This window comes from Falco biarmicus, chromosome 4 (genome assembly GCF_023638135.1).
Source record: "Falco biarmicus isolate bFalBia1 chromosome 4, bFalBia1.pri, whole genome shotgun sequence".
Taxonomy (NCBI): domain Eukaryota; kingdom Metazoa; phylum Chordata; class Aves; order Falconiformes; family Falconidae; genus Falco; species Falco biarmicus.
The window spans coordinates 52,822,185-52,835,156 of record NC_079291.1 but is presented as its reverse complement, the minus strand read 5'-3'; positions in this window follow the sequence as shown (position 1 = coordinate 52,835,156).

Genomic DNA, 12,972 nt, shown 5'->3' with positions numbered 1-12,972 from the left:
TGAAGGCTCTTACCAGCAAACATTGTAGTAATAAAAAGTAAAATTTTAGATCAAATCACAAAATTTTAAACGAAGCTTTTCCTTGTGCAAATTCCATATTGGTTCATACAGACATGCCTATATTTGCAGCTTTTTGGTTTAGTCACCTATTTGTCAAATTTGCTTAGGAAATTCAGAAAGCCAACTCAAAATATGGAACCCCACTTTATACAATCTTGATACTGAGACTAATTTAGAGACATAACATGACCATCTTGCATCTGAAAGACATTTCTATGCTCTACTTTTTCAAAATAAAGTTAAGCAAACTTGAGGATTCTTTCAGACTAATTTTTTTTTTTTAATTGACAGTACAGCTTATTAAGAAACATCATGTGTTTACCCTTTGAAAATGACTGGAATAACTTCCCCAATACTATTAGAGAATAAAAACTTTCTCCCTCTGTAGATACCCATGTGGAAACAAGAGAAGATGAACATTTTGCATGACACAAAGAAGAATTGCTCTGCAGCTGCTGCCATGACCCTCAGGCTACACTAGAGTCATGGCCCACTTCTTTTCCCCTATGGGGATCTTTTGGTTAATGTATCCATTCAGTTTACAGCCCAAGTATAAATCCCATTTTATACCAGCTTACTGAGAATTTCATAGCAGGTTAATATCTATCTGTGCAGCCTGCACATTCCCATACAATAAAATATCTGCATTTAAACGCTTTCTGACACTATGTGAAATTCGAGGAATTTGTGTGGTGAAATCTTTATCTTCACAATGTGATTGATAAAACTCCTAGAGCCAGGAAGTCACCATAGGTCCATTGCTTCGTTAAGTGTATTTGGAACAAGTGACTTGGTCTGCCTATGTAATAACTTTGTTAATGATCAATAGCTAACATTCAACAGCTTTCAGAATTAACACGTAATACAAAATATTCCTAGGAATACAATGCAGACATGAAAGATTCCTTTACAGATATTCATGCATACGCAGTCACCAGTATTGTCCATGATTTGCATTCTCATGAAGCTTTTTATCAGGATTAGTTAAGCCTCTCACAGCACATCTACGAAGATGGCAAAGCTCTCAATGACTAGCACTGAATACAAAAGCATGTTACAGAAAAACGTCCTAATGCAGGGTGAAATATTGGCCTTTTCAAGGTCAAAAGATGTTTTCATTTCAACTTAAACAGAAACAGGAATTGAGCTCATTTGCTTTCTCTTTTTTTTTTTTTTCTTTTAACCTATGAAACCAAGGGTCCGTTCTACTCCTCCTCTCCTTTTGGCTGTACTCCAGCTCCTACACATGCAACAGGGATTTATGACAATAAAACATGCTGGTATTGAAAATCTGCACATTATTAATAATGTAGATGACTCATTACTCCCTCGATATGATGTTAACATCAGAATAAAGCTAGTCTTTTATTGCTATGGGGGTTTTGTTTGTTTACTTCAGAGCTCTGTTGCTTTTGCCAATGGTTTAGATCTGTAAGAAAGTGAGATCACCACAAGAGTGCTGCAGCGACACCCCTTTGACCCTGTCCATTCCAGACAGTGACAATTTTTCCATTCTTCTGAACTGGAGCAGGATCAACCCCACTGTAAATCACTGAAAACTTCCACATCCTCCTGTTGTTGTTTCACAGCATCAGATTAGACTCCTCCATAACTGTACAGTCCACTAAGGTTTCAATATACACATATGCTAGATGTAGGTTTCTTTGATGTTTTTACATAAAAGGTAGCAAATGCAAAGTCCATAATGCTGCCATGCCACAGCCCAGGCTGGACAGTGAGTAGCTACTAAGCCTTCTCCTCCCCTCCTCCCTGAATCCCAGTGCTCATTACGTGCGTATTTAGAGTAACTGCAAAACAAGAGTAAAGGGAGAGCAGAGACCGAGACCAAGAACGCACTGGGTTGGTGGTGGCAAACCACACAGCACCCAAGTATTCATCAGTAGTTGACCTCAAAAGAATGACATTCTATCAAATTAAGTCTGGAATAGTAATTTCTCAGATCTTGTGGCTTGAAGCAGTTTCTCAAATCTGTGGTCAGGATATTTTTGTTCGAGTGACCTCTGTTTACCAGGTCCTCATACCTACAGGTGAAGTCTGTGTATGTTATGCTCTTTGATTTAGGACTATCCAAAACCAAAGACATTATGAAATTTTGATTCATAGAATTTATTTTCACTCTTCACCAGAAAAGATGCAAACGTATCATGACTTCCATTTAAAAAATGAGAGGCAAGAGATTCTAAAATAGCCTATAGCTGAGTAGAGCAGGTACTTCTCTGGGACACAGGGAACCTACCCTCCAAATCGCACTCATTTATTTATCCACCAGGTCTTGTGTCTTTGCCTACCTTCCTGAAGATAAACCTGGTGAGCAAGCTGCAGTCTTCCTCTCCGTTATGGTAAAGGGGATCCTGCTTGTTATAGAAAAGCTTTGCCATTAAGTTAAAATATGAGAGGAAACTTCCCAGGCTGTATCTGAAATGAAGCTGGATATCTGGCAAAACCCATACATCATAAACTCTGCCTCTGAAATTGATACTCGCTTCTCCTCCTTATGACAGAAACCTAAGAATTCCTTCCTTCTACCAAACTGCAGGAAACATCTCGTCTCATTAATGCCACTCTTTCTTAGAATCTTTTAAATATGTATTTTTCATTAAAATTCTAATTCTTGATAAACTGAAAGCATGATCTGGTGACAAAGAGGTTATAATTAATCTAGCAAGAGCAGTCAGAGAAATCCATGTAATTGAAGGCGAATGTATGAATGAGGAGACTAATGCTACAGAACTTCCAAAGTCTTTTCTGTGGAATTAATACTACAGAGACCCATAAAAGATTAATCAAGATAAGCAATCAATAACTTCTCAAGTGCTAATAAGCACTGCCATGTTCCATGATATGTTGAGCAGTTTATCATGTTTAACCATATGAAGATTTATAGAAAATCCATTGTTAAAACCAAAGGATGAGGTAATGCACCACTTAGTAAATGAAGTGCAATTAAAATTTATGCTTGATATTACGCATTCAAAAGATCTGTAAAAATCATTTTGATTTCCTCTTTTTAAAGAAAAGAAATTAAGGTACTAGTTGCAGTGTTCAGTCAGTAGTCCTGGGAGAACAGTAAGGACAGCAATGATATTCCTCAAGTTAATATCTGCTTTCAAGTGAAAAGTGATGAAATGGCCTTAAAAAAATTGTTAAGCTCTCTTCCCATTTCATTTTACACAGTGATCAAACTTTGCTCGAAAATTTTGAAAGTTAAATAGAATACCTATTAGGAACATAAAGGTCTCTGCTATCCATCAATCTGATAGATTTGCAGGTCAGATGAGTGAATGACTTAATGGCTAATTAATAGTCCATAAACTACAGGTCTTGACCTTAGGGTCACTGTGACAGAACTCTACACTACAGCATATTATTAATTAAAACCATCAAATTATGTATTTAGTAAATCAATTCTTTAACAATATTAAGACCTCTCAAATGTATTGACATGATTTGTTATTTATTTATCTGTCATCGGGCAGCAAATATATTCTGACAACCACACCATAAGCATTTTTAGTAAACCTAACAAAGTTACATTAACAGAATGTATAACAATGATTTTCTTCTATACATAGCTGGTGTTTGTCTGGTTTTAGTTTTATTTGGGGGAATACTTTGTAAGTAAGATTCCCCTCCAAAGCTCAGAACAATTGTAATTTTAAAACCTTTATAATCATAGATGTTTCATACAAAAAAAAGATTCAGATCCTGCTTGCTTCCTTGATAAATTGCTAAGTCTTAAAAGGTTTGTATTAAAAATAGTAACACCATGTACATCACTTTGCCTTTGGAGTGTCCTATATCATATATTTAAGCTTATACCCAGCTGCATAGACACACACACACATATACATACACATCAAATAATTTCTATGCTCCAGTTATGGTCATTCCTAAAGCACAGGTGATTGATGTTTTTCTATGGCATGCAGATAATGACACAGCAGAGAAAATAAGCAAACTACACTTTGTCCCAAAGAGTGTACAAAACGACAATTAAATTCCAGCAAGCAAGAATAAGATTCTCAAGATACAGGTGACTGTCACCTTGTAGGACTGAAGACAGTCACATTTCCTAACAGGAGCTGGATGCAGAAAGAGAGAGAGGATGAGCTTAGGTGCCTCCATGGACACACAAGAAGACTAGGTGAGGAGTCATTGAATCCACGGCTCCATCAACTCATGAGAATGCCTAGTGATTAGTACTTATCCTTTTTTGTAAGATAAACTCTTTAATTACATCACTACTGCTCACAAGAAGGAGTGTATTCATGTGTTTAGATGTACACGCTTTGAGTTGCCCTCTGGAGGTACCTGCTGCTCTCCCCTAACATGGGAAACTGAAGTTCCTAACTTCTGGTGTCCTAAATCACACCTAAATTAGATTCCTTAAATAAACAGCATAATTAACCTCCCTTCATGGACAATAAATTATCCAGACAAATGTATCACTATAAATCAAATCAGATATATACAATTGAGGGTGTGTAACATCTAATCAATTAAGTGGCATATTCATCTGCAATTAGCAAATAAGCTCTCAAATCTTAGCATGGGTACTGTAAAGTGTGTAAGGCATGGCTGTGTAATTACAATGAGGTATGACTCTTTTTCATGGTAGTTTCTTCAGGAGAACATATTCATTCTAACTTAAATTCACAAATTGCTCTGAGTCACCAAAACAACTTTTTTCATAACAAATATACTATTCAGAAAAGAATGGAAGGATTATTAAGGTTATATTAGAGACACTTTGCTGGGACATCACTTTCATTACTAACATTAGCTGGCTGGTTTTAACCAGCTTTGCTTCAGAATGGTACAAATCATCTTGTACAACATATAATCGAATATTTAATACTTACTTCAGGAAGAAAGTGTTCAACAAACATTTACTGCTGAGGCAAGTTTGTTTGCAAAGTGGGACCATCTCCTTCCCTGATATGAGTAGCACAAGTGAAATGTTCTACAATGCATCACTCTGCCTGACACAAAAGTCCATGTTCAATAGTGATAACTTATCAGCAGACACTGAAAGAGCTTAGGGTGTCCTAACAGCTACAATCACACAGACTTGAAAGAAAAAAAAAAAATCCACCTAAATATTGCACAAGTCTTCCACTGATTGGCACAGAGCTGATGAAACTGCCTCTGAAGCAGTCTGCTTAAGCATGATACCTTTTGCAATATCTTCTTAGCAGAACACTCCTATCCAGCCACTATTGTCTAAGCAAGGAACCATCTAAAGTTATAGTGCCAAAACATGACAACAACACTTTCACTCTGAGCTTCAATTATTTAGTTCATTATCTGTAAGTCATGCATGAGTATGGAAGTCCATGACATGCCACCGTACTGAACCAAAGCAAAAATCATGCTTGAATACCATGCAGTCAGCGATACTCCAAAGAAATTCCATGACATTAATATGCCATGCTGGATGTACGACCTGCAGAAGAAACACTGCTCCCAGAGCAACAAGCATTACCTATGAAAAACACGTTCCTTCCTGGCATCTCTAGGACTTAGGGTTCACTGCATTTATAGTGATCATCTTAATGTATTATTATATTAAATGTTTCAGGCACTTTCACTTACCTTTCAGAATTAAAGATTAATCAATTCCATGATTGTGGACATCTAAACAAAATGTATTGATCGCATTCATTTTTAAAAGCAAGATACTGTGTTGTATTTCAATATGTCATATTTTAAGGCTAGCTTATTAATCACATTTTGAGAACTCTTGATATTCCATTGGAATTTAAGATACAGAGTAAGTGTAAGATTTTCTTTATGATGATGTGTCCACAGAAGCCACAACCTTGTGCATTGACAAGCTTTTGTTTGCGCTGAGATCCACCCACTACTCCTATTATAAGCAGAGGCTCAACCCGAGAACCATTGCCCATTTTAGTGTTTCTGCTGATTTCCCTGGAACTGCACATACACATTAGAAGTTCCCTTACATGCAAGGAACAGGTCCTAAAAACTGGGAGCAGAGTCACACAAATTTCACGTTACACGTAGTTTTATGCTGCAAGTCTGCAGAAGTTAGATTTCTGGGAGTGATTTACTAAATTCAATTATTGACTTTCACATTCATAACTTCAAACCAAGATCAGCACCTTTTTTTTCCTTCCTTAGTACTTAATGTTGGTCTAGTTGTCTAATAGAAGATAAATTTCATGGAACACCAACAGCTTATGGAATCCAGACACCACACTGAGGGTCTCATAATGCAGAAAGATTAAGCAAGAAGTTGCGTTGTTCCTCACAAACGTACGATCAAATCAGAAGTCTGGAGGCATTAAGCAATGAGTCGACACTCACTGGTACTGTTTTCTAGATTTATAGCTCCATACTATTCAGCCCTAGAATGTTTATAAAGCAGCAAACAAAACTTTTGGAAATTCAGCCTGATCACCGATACCAAACTTACATTCCTACATGGCTCCATTTTCTTGGATATGTATTTCTGAATGAATGGAAATTGAGATATATTTTCCTACTGGTATCAATAGAAGTACAAATGCTCAATATACACACAGAGAGTGTGCTGAAAACATGCCATTTATATCCCAGTTTGCTGAAATGGGAATAGACTGAGAAGAAAGGAATGAATCATTTCTGGATGCTGCTTGGAACTACCAGCTTCCCAAGATGATCTCAAAGAAGATGGCACACACCTTAAAACCACTATTCTGTGCATGCATTCCATGTTGTGGCTCTTCAGCATTACCAGTGAAGTGTGTTTCATAAGTAATAAATATTTTATGTAAACAAAAACACACATAAATAAATTCTAGAGCTCCAGGCAAAAAAGAGCTTATATTATAATACCATAAATTATGACGACGGTAATTGCTACAGCCAATAATATTTTAAAACAGAACTGTGCTGACAAATACGTGCAATAAAGCTAAGTAAGGCTTACTTAGTTTCAGAGTGGAGTAAATCAGTTGATTTAAGTAAATATAATTATAGGAGCAAGGTAATATGGTGACATCCTCAAAAAGTTTCCAGCTTTCTCCCAGTCCTTTTTTTAATGCCAAGAAAGAGCAATGTAAATGAAACCTTGTGAGAGAGGCTAAAAAAATTTATTGAGAACCCAAAAGATACTGAGTACCCACACTTCTTAAAAATACCTTTACTGCCTAGCTACTTTTAAGAAACCAATGCATTCTTTTCACAAGAAATCACAGACAGTGATCTCCCATTTACAAAATATAGGGGAGGATATAAACTATGGACTTTATGCTAGATCATTTCCTGAAATTTGGTGGTTTAGATTAAATATAAAGTCTATTTGAACATACCTACCACAAACAAACACACTCTGTAAAATAAAACAAAAATGCAGCCCTGTCCACCTTGATATGAGGTTTCTCAAAATGCATGCCAATTCATCAAAACAGACTGAGGCAAAACCAAACATTTTCTAAAATCCTAGAGTGTTGATGAAATGAGGTCAGGATTCAACTTGTTTCTGCTTTAACAGAAGATGTAAATTGACTTAACCAATTTTTAAAAACAAAATTCAAAGTGCAGACTGTCACCCATTTTTCTTGAGATGCAATTTCATCTAAACACCAGTCTTTCTGCTCCTCTATCTGCAGGCCACTAGCATAGCAGCAACTGCTTGGTGCAATAAATGTCTCTCACAAATCTTTATGAGAGGCAGAACTGATAAAAAAGAGTGACATTTCTCAGTTTGCATTCTGAAGCTGTTCATCTGATTTTCTCAGACAATTTCCTCAAGCTAGTTACCTCTCTCAGTCTCTTAGGTGACCCCCTCTGCCATACCCTAAAGGTTTGTCTTTCCACCTTCTGCAGATCTTGTTATACCTAAGATGTCTATATTTTTATTCATTAATCCTCAAGATCACTTAGTAGAGCACCTCAGTAGGTAAACTTTCTTTAGTAAAGGCTCAAAGACAATATGACCTAATATTAATAGTATCACATTTCCTTACTACTTGCTTGATAACATCAGCTTTTTTATTGCTGAAGTCCCCAACATTTTCCCTTGTGGAGTCCTCATATCCAGACCCTGAAGCTTCTCCACTTTCTACATCTCCAGCTGTGTCCTGTATTGTCATCCTCACTCCTAAGACTCAACTTAATTTCCCATTTTCTGTGACACATTTTCACTCTCAAGCCTTCCAGCTCAGCTGCACTTGAAACTCAGCTCCCTATGGCTCCTTTCTTTCAGTGTGTCTCCTCAAATCTCCCACATCCATGTTTCTTCTTCTTTCTTTCAAAGCTTTCTTTCAAAGCCACATCTCTACTTTCATCTCCTCCTACACTCCTCAGCTCTGGCAAATCCATCCTCTTCATCTTTCATGTATATTTCTTATTTTGTGCCACCCAATTTGTTTGGAACAAACTCAATTATTTATCAAATTCTCTCCCTCTCCTTCTTCATCTATGGAACAAAAATTTCACCGTTAGCAGAAATACAAACCATCCAGGTCAGCATGAGTGCATAGAGTCATGGGTATCTCTTATCTTACCCATAACATGCTACTGTTTGGGAAAGTATCTATGGCTGATGTGGTCTTAAACAGGGTACATCACAAAGTCTTGTTTCAAGAAATCTTGATCTTTGGAATAAAACCGTATCTAAGAAATAATCAAGCTTACCTCTAAGCACATTTATGAGTCTGTCATATTCCCTGCAACATTTAAAAACAGTTACATTCAAAATTTACTTCCATATACAATTCTTTATCAGAACTGAGAATTTTACCCACTCATATTTGTAAAAATAAACACCTAATTCTTCCCTGCAATTTACTGTCGGGGAACCGAAAGAATGTTTTAGGTGGGCCAAACTCATTGAACACATGATACTTGCTAGATTTCTTTAGCTTTCTGCAAGCATCATGCTATGCGGTAATACCAAGAAGTTGTCCTAAGGGTTTGACATTAGTTCAAATCTCAGAGCTTTGATTGCCATCCAGACCAAAAGCATTTTTTAAGCATGCCAAATTAATAAAAATGCCTCCTTGATACAATTCACCTGGCCTTGTATTACCTGTCTATACCTATTTACACCAGAAGACAATGTAATTTCAATTTTGAGATTCCAGAGAGAGTTCAAAAGATATTTCACTCCACTTGGGAATATTCGTTTATCTCTACTGCAGAGAAAACATAAAATAATGGTAAGAAACAGCTCCTCTGCTGTAACCTAAGCCTGTCTATGCAGGCAGTGGTTTGTTTTCTACTAAGTTTAAATGTAATCACATTGTAGATTCCACCTATCTGCAAAATATGTGTCCAGATTGTCTTTTCCTACCATTCTGCCTTAACATTTCATATTTACTCAGCCTAAATTGAACTCTGGATTTTTCACAAGAGGGTTTTTATTTATTAACTTATTTAAATCAAGAATGTGTTCTAGAAGATAAGTATTTGAATTACATTCTTTGTCTCTGAAGACATATCCCAGTATTTATTATGAAAAATGAAAAAAAGATTGCATATGGAAATGTAAATACATCAAAACACATTAGAGCCATCTAACTATAAAAGGAAAGAAAGGAGACTGTAGGTTAAGGAATAATAGGGTAACACCGGTCAATCTAAAAATATATCTGCAGAGGAAACCAGTCTAAAGGCAATGTGGTTTGTTGGTTTATTTTAAAGCGGGAAGAGGAGGGAAATGAAATAGATTTCAAAGACAGAAAGAATCCCACACCGTAAAGTGAGTGAAAATTAAAATGTTGGCTGAATCTAGATGTGCATGGAAAATCTGAAATATCTTCGGTTCATGAGTGCATTAAATATCTAAATCACTGGCATAGACTTGAATTAGCACAGCCATAAACCCCATAATTCTGCAGTGGTCTCATCCCTGAAACTCCAAAGTCAGAATGAATAGAAGCAAGAGTAAAGCATTGCCAGTACTGAAACTAAATCACATCCAAAACCAAAAGCTCTGATATTATAGGGGACATCCCCTGTATCTCATACACATTCTTGAACTATCATTGCCACTCCACTCAGTCAAATGCTTTCTCCTTTTCCAAGTGTAGCTTACAACTGGGATACCTGAGTTGCAGCTTCACAATTTCCACAGAAAATCTTATCTAGTATCAAGCAAGTTCTTCTATTCAAAAAATTCCCCTATAAAATATATAGCCAAAGATAATGCTATCAACTTTGTGTGCTGGTAGTCTGGTATAAATCTTATTCCATATAATGGAGAAACAGTAGCATGCTGTCAGGGCACTGCATGCTATTGTAGAGATACAAATCTACTTCAACTTCCATCTTATCCCTAAAGCTCATTAACATATGAAATTGCAAATGCTATGTAGGTCCTTATGCATGGTGGATAATCTTCTAATAATATTATTAATGTGTTGATATTAATAATATTGGCATATGGTCAGAAACACCTGGTTGCAAAATTCACATGCTTTCCTTCTGAAGGCAAGAGATAAAAGTCTACTTTGGAAGGGGGAGCATGACAACTTGAATGGAATGCCGATCTTCTTTCATACGGTGCCAAATTTATCTAATATCAACTCCAGAGTTTCACTAAATATCATCCAGTCCCACTTCTAAGGGCATTTCTACCTCTTCTTGGAGAATTTACATTACAGTCAATAAAAATTAATTTATTCTATTTCCATATGCATAGCTTGTTCTAAATCTCCCTAAATCAATACAACATTCAACTAATTTTATTCATTTCAGTAGGCTTTGGAGCCATCCTGTATTTTATTAATTTAAGACAAACATTCATTTTTACCAAAGATCTAAAATGGGCTTATTCTGTAACGCTATTACAAAAGATGTAAAATGGCATCACAAGAGGCTGACACGTTGAAGTAAGACTGCAGACATCACTGTTTACCCATCAATTCAAAATGTGCGAGAACACTGGTTACTGAAGAAAGAATTGCAGAAGGCAAGGGGACAGTATAGATGCCTGATAGTGATTAAAAAAATGTTTGTGTTGTGTAGAATTTTCTGTTGGCTGCTCCTATATTATCCTCTACAGCATTGTTTAGTGTTTGGCAGCAATAGATATTTCTTTACATAACTCTCAAACTATGCTTCATATAGTTTTAATTCCTTCATTTCTAATGAGTTCATATAAAAAAACCCAAACTTAAAATGTATATCAAAGTTAATGAGCTGATGCAAGAGCACAGTCTACCAGAGTAATCTGCTGATATTTCACTACCACTACAAACCAGAGACAAGCAAAGTTGAGTTTAACTTTCCTCACTTCTCCTCTATTGACTTTCAGGGCTTGATTCAGCTGACCAAGCACAAGCATCTAACGCCACCTGAGATACCACAGAGACTCTGAAGCACTCACCTGGCACCCGTCAGGTGTGACACTGGATTTGAGAGACCTGCACCCTTCAGGAGTGGCTGCTGAAGGCCAGAGATGATATCCTAAGGTACCTCAAAAGGTACTAGATACCTACAGCTAGGCAACTGAATCCCACCTCTTGTGATTTTAGCAGTATTTACCAGAAGACAGCTTTTGGGACAGTGAGCTGTCATAGGCTACTGCGTTACACTCTTTTATAAACCTAGCACACTCCAACATTAAGCTATTTAAATTTTTATCTCCCCAAAGTTTGTAATGCTTTAACTGCTCTTTCTGATACTTAACAAATGTTGTTCATACTGCCAGCCTTACTCATGGATGATTAAACCCATTTGGTTTAATGCCAGCATTATCTTCTATCTTCAATAGCACTAGCGTTTTTCCTCCCTTGACAGGTTTACAGAGAGAAACCATATACACTTACAGCACAGTGTTTGCTAGCCTGAACAATGCCAGGCTTTAACAATGCTTTTTGTGATGACATTAATACTCTTTATCGCTACTGGGAACAGTGTCTGAGACTCTCTTTGCCTTTTCTGCAGCCACTTTGGTGAATCACAGTCATCCTGTTAACTAGCAGACTCCAGCCTTCCTACCCCCTTTGTCATTTTGAGTGGGTGAGCTTCCAGATTACAGCAGATTTGTCTTTTTATTAACCCTGATTTATACTATGATGTTTTATTTCATTTCTTTCTCTTCCTTCTTATATATCCAGCTAGGTTATCTTTTCACCACTATTCACTATATCCTTTCTTCGATAAAACATGAGCTCCCACCTTCACTCTTAATAATTGCAAGCTCATCATTCTTTGGAACAACTGAGGAAGATGTTTATTAGTTCAGAATTTACATCCTGGGCCAAGAAGAAAACAGGGTCACTTTCTGTTGAGAGTATGTGAGCCAGAAAGGAGCAGGAAAAAGGAGATGGAAAGAGTCAACTACCTGCAGACAGACAATCTAGTTTCTTACATTTGGGTATTTAAATCTACTATCTAGAGAAAGTATTGTGAACAGCATCTAGACGGAGCAGGGACCAATGCTAAAAGCAATGACAAGACTCAACAATGGCACTACCATGCCTTGCATGTACTACAGTATATAAAGACGTACCTATGATAAACCAACCTTCCATTGTAAGACTCTTCCATTTGTGTTATTGTTTTCCAAGGAGCTGATGCATAATAATGGATTTTTCCTCAGAATGGGACCTTTTCCAAAACAGCTATCTTCATCAAGATTAAAAATATTGTGGGGAAGTGGACCCCATATCCAAGTTTCCTTTTCCAGCAGATGGCATTAGTAGTTGCCTACTGTTCAGTTCCTGGACAGCCTCAAGTCCAAGGAAGTCAAAGAACTTGGCAGAAGAATCTCAGAACCTGAGCTCTTGATCTCTCTTACTGACCGTGCAGCTTTTATATACCCTCCCTTGCCCTTTAATCTTCCCACCCAATTTTTGTATTTAATCTTTTATCTGGATCTAGCAATATTAACCTACTGAGGTAAATTTTTAAGTCAAAATCTAGTTACTCAAAATA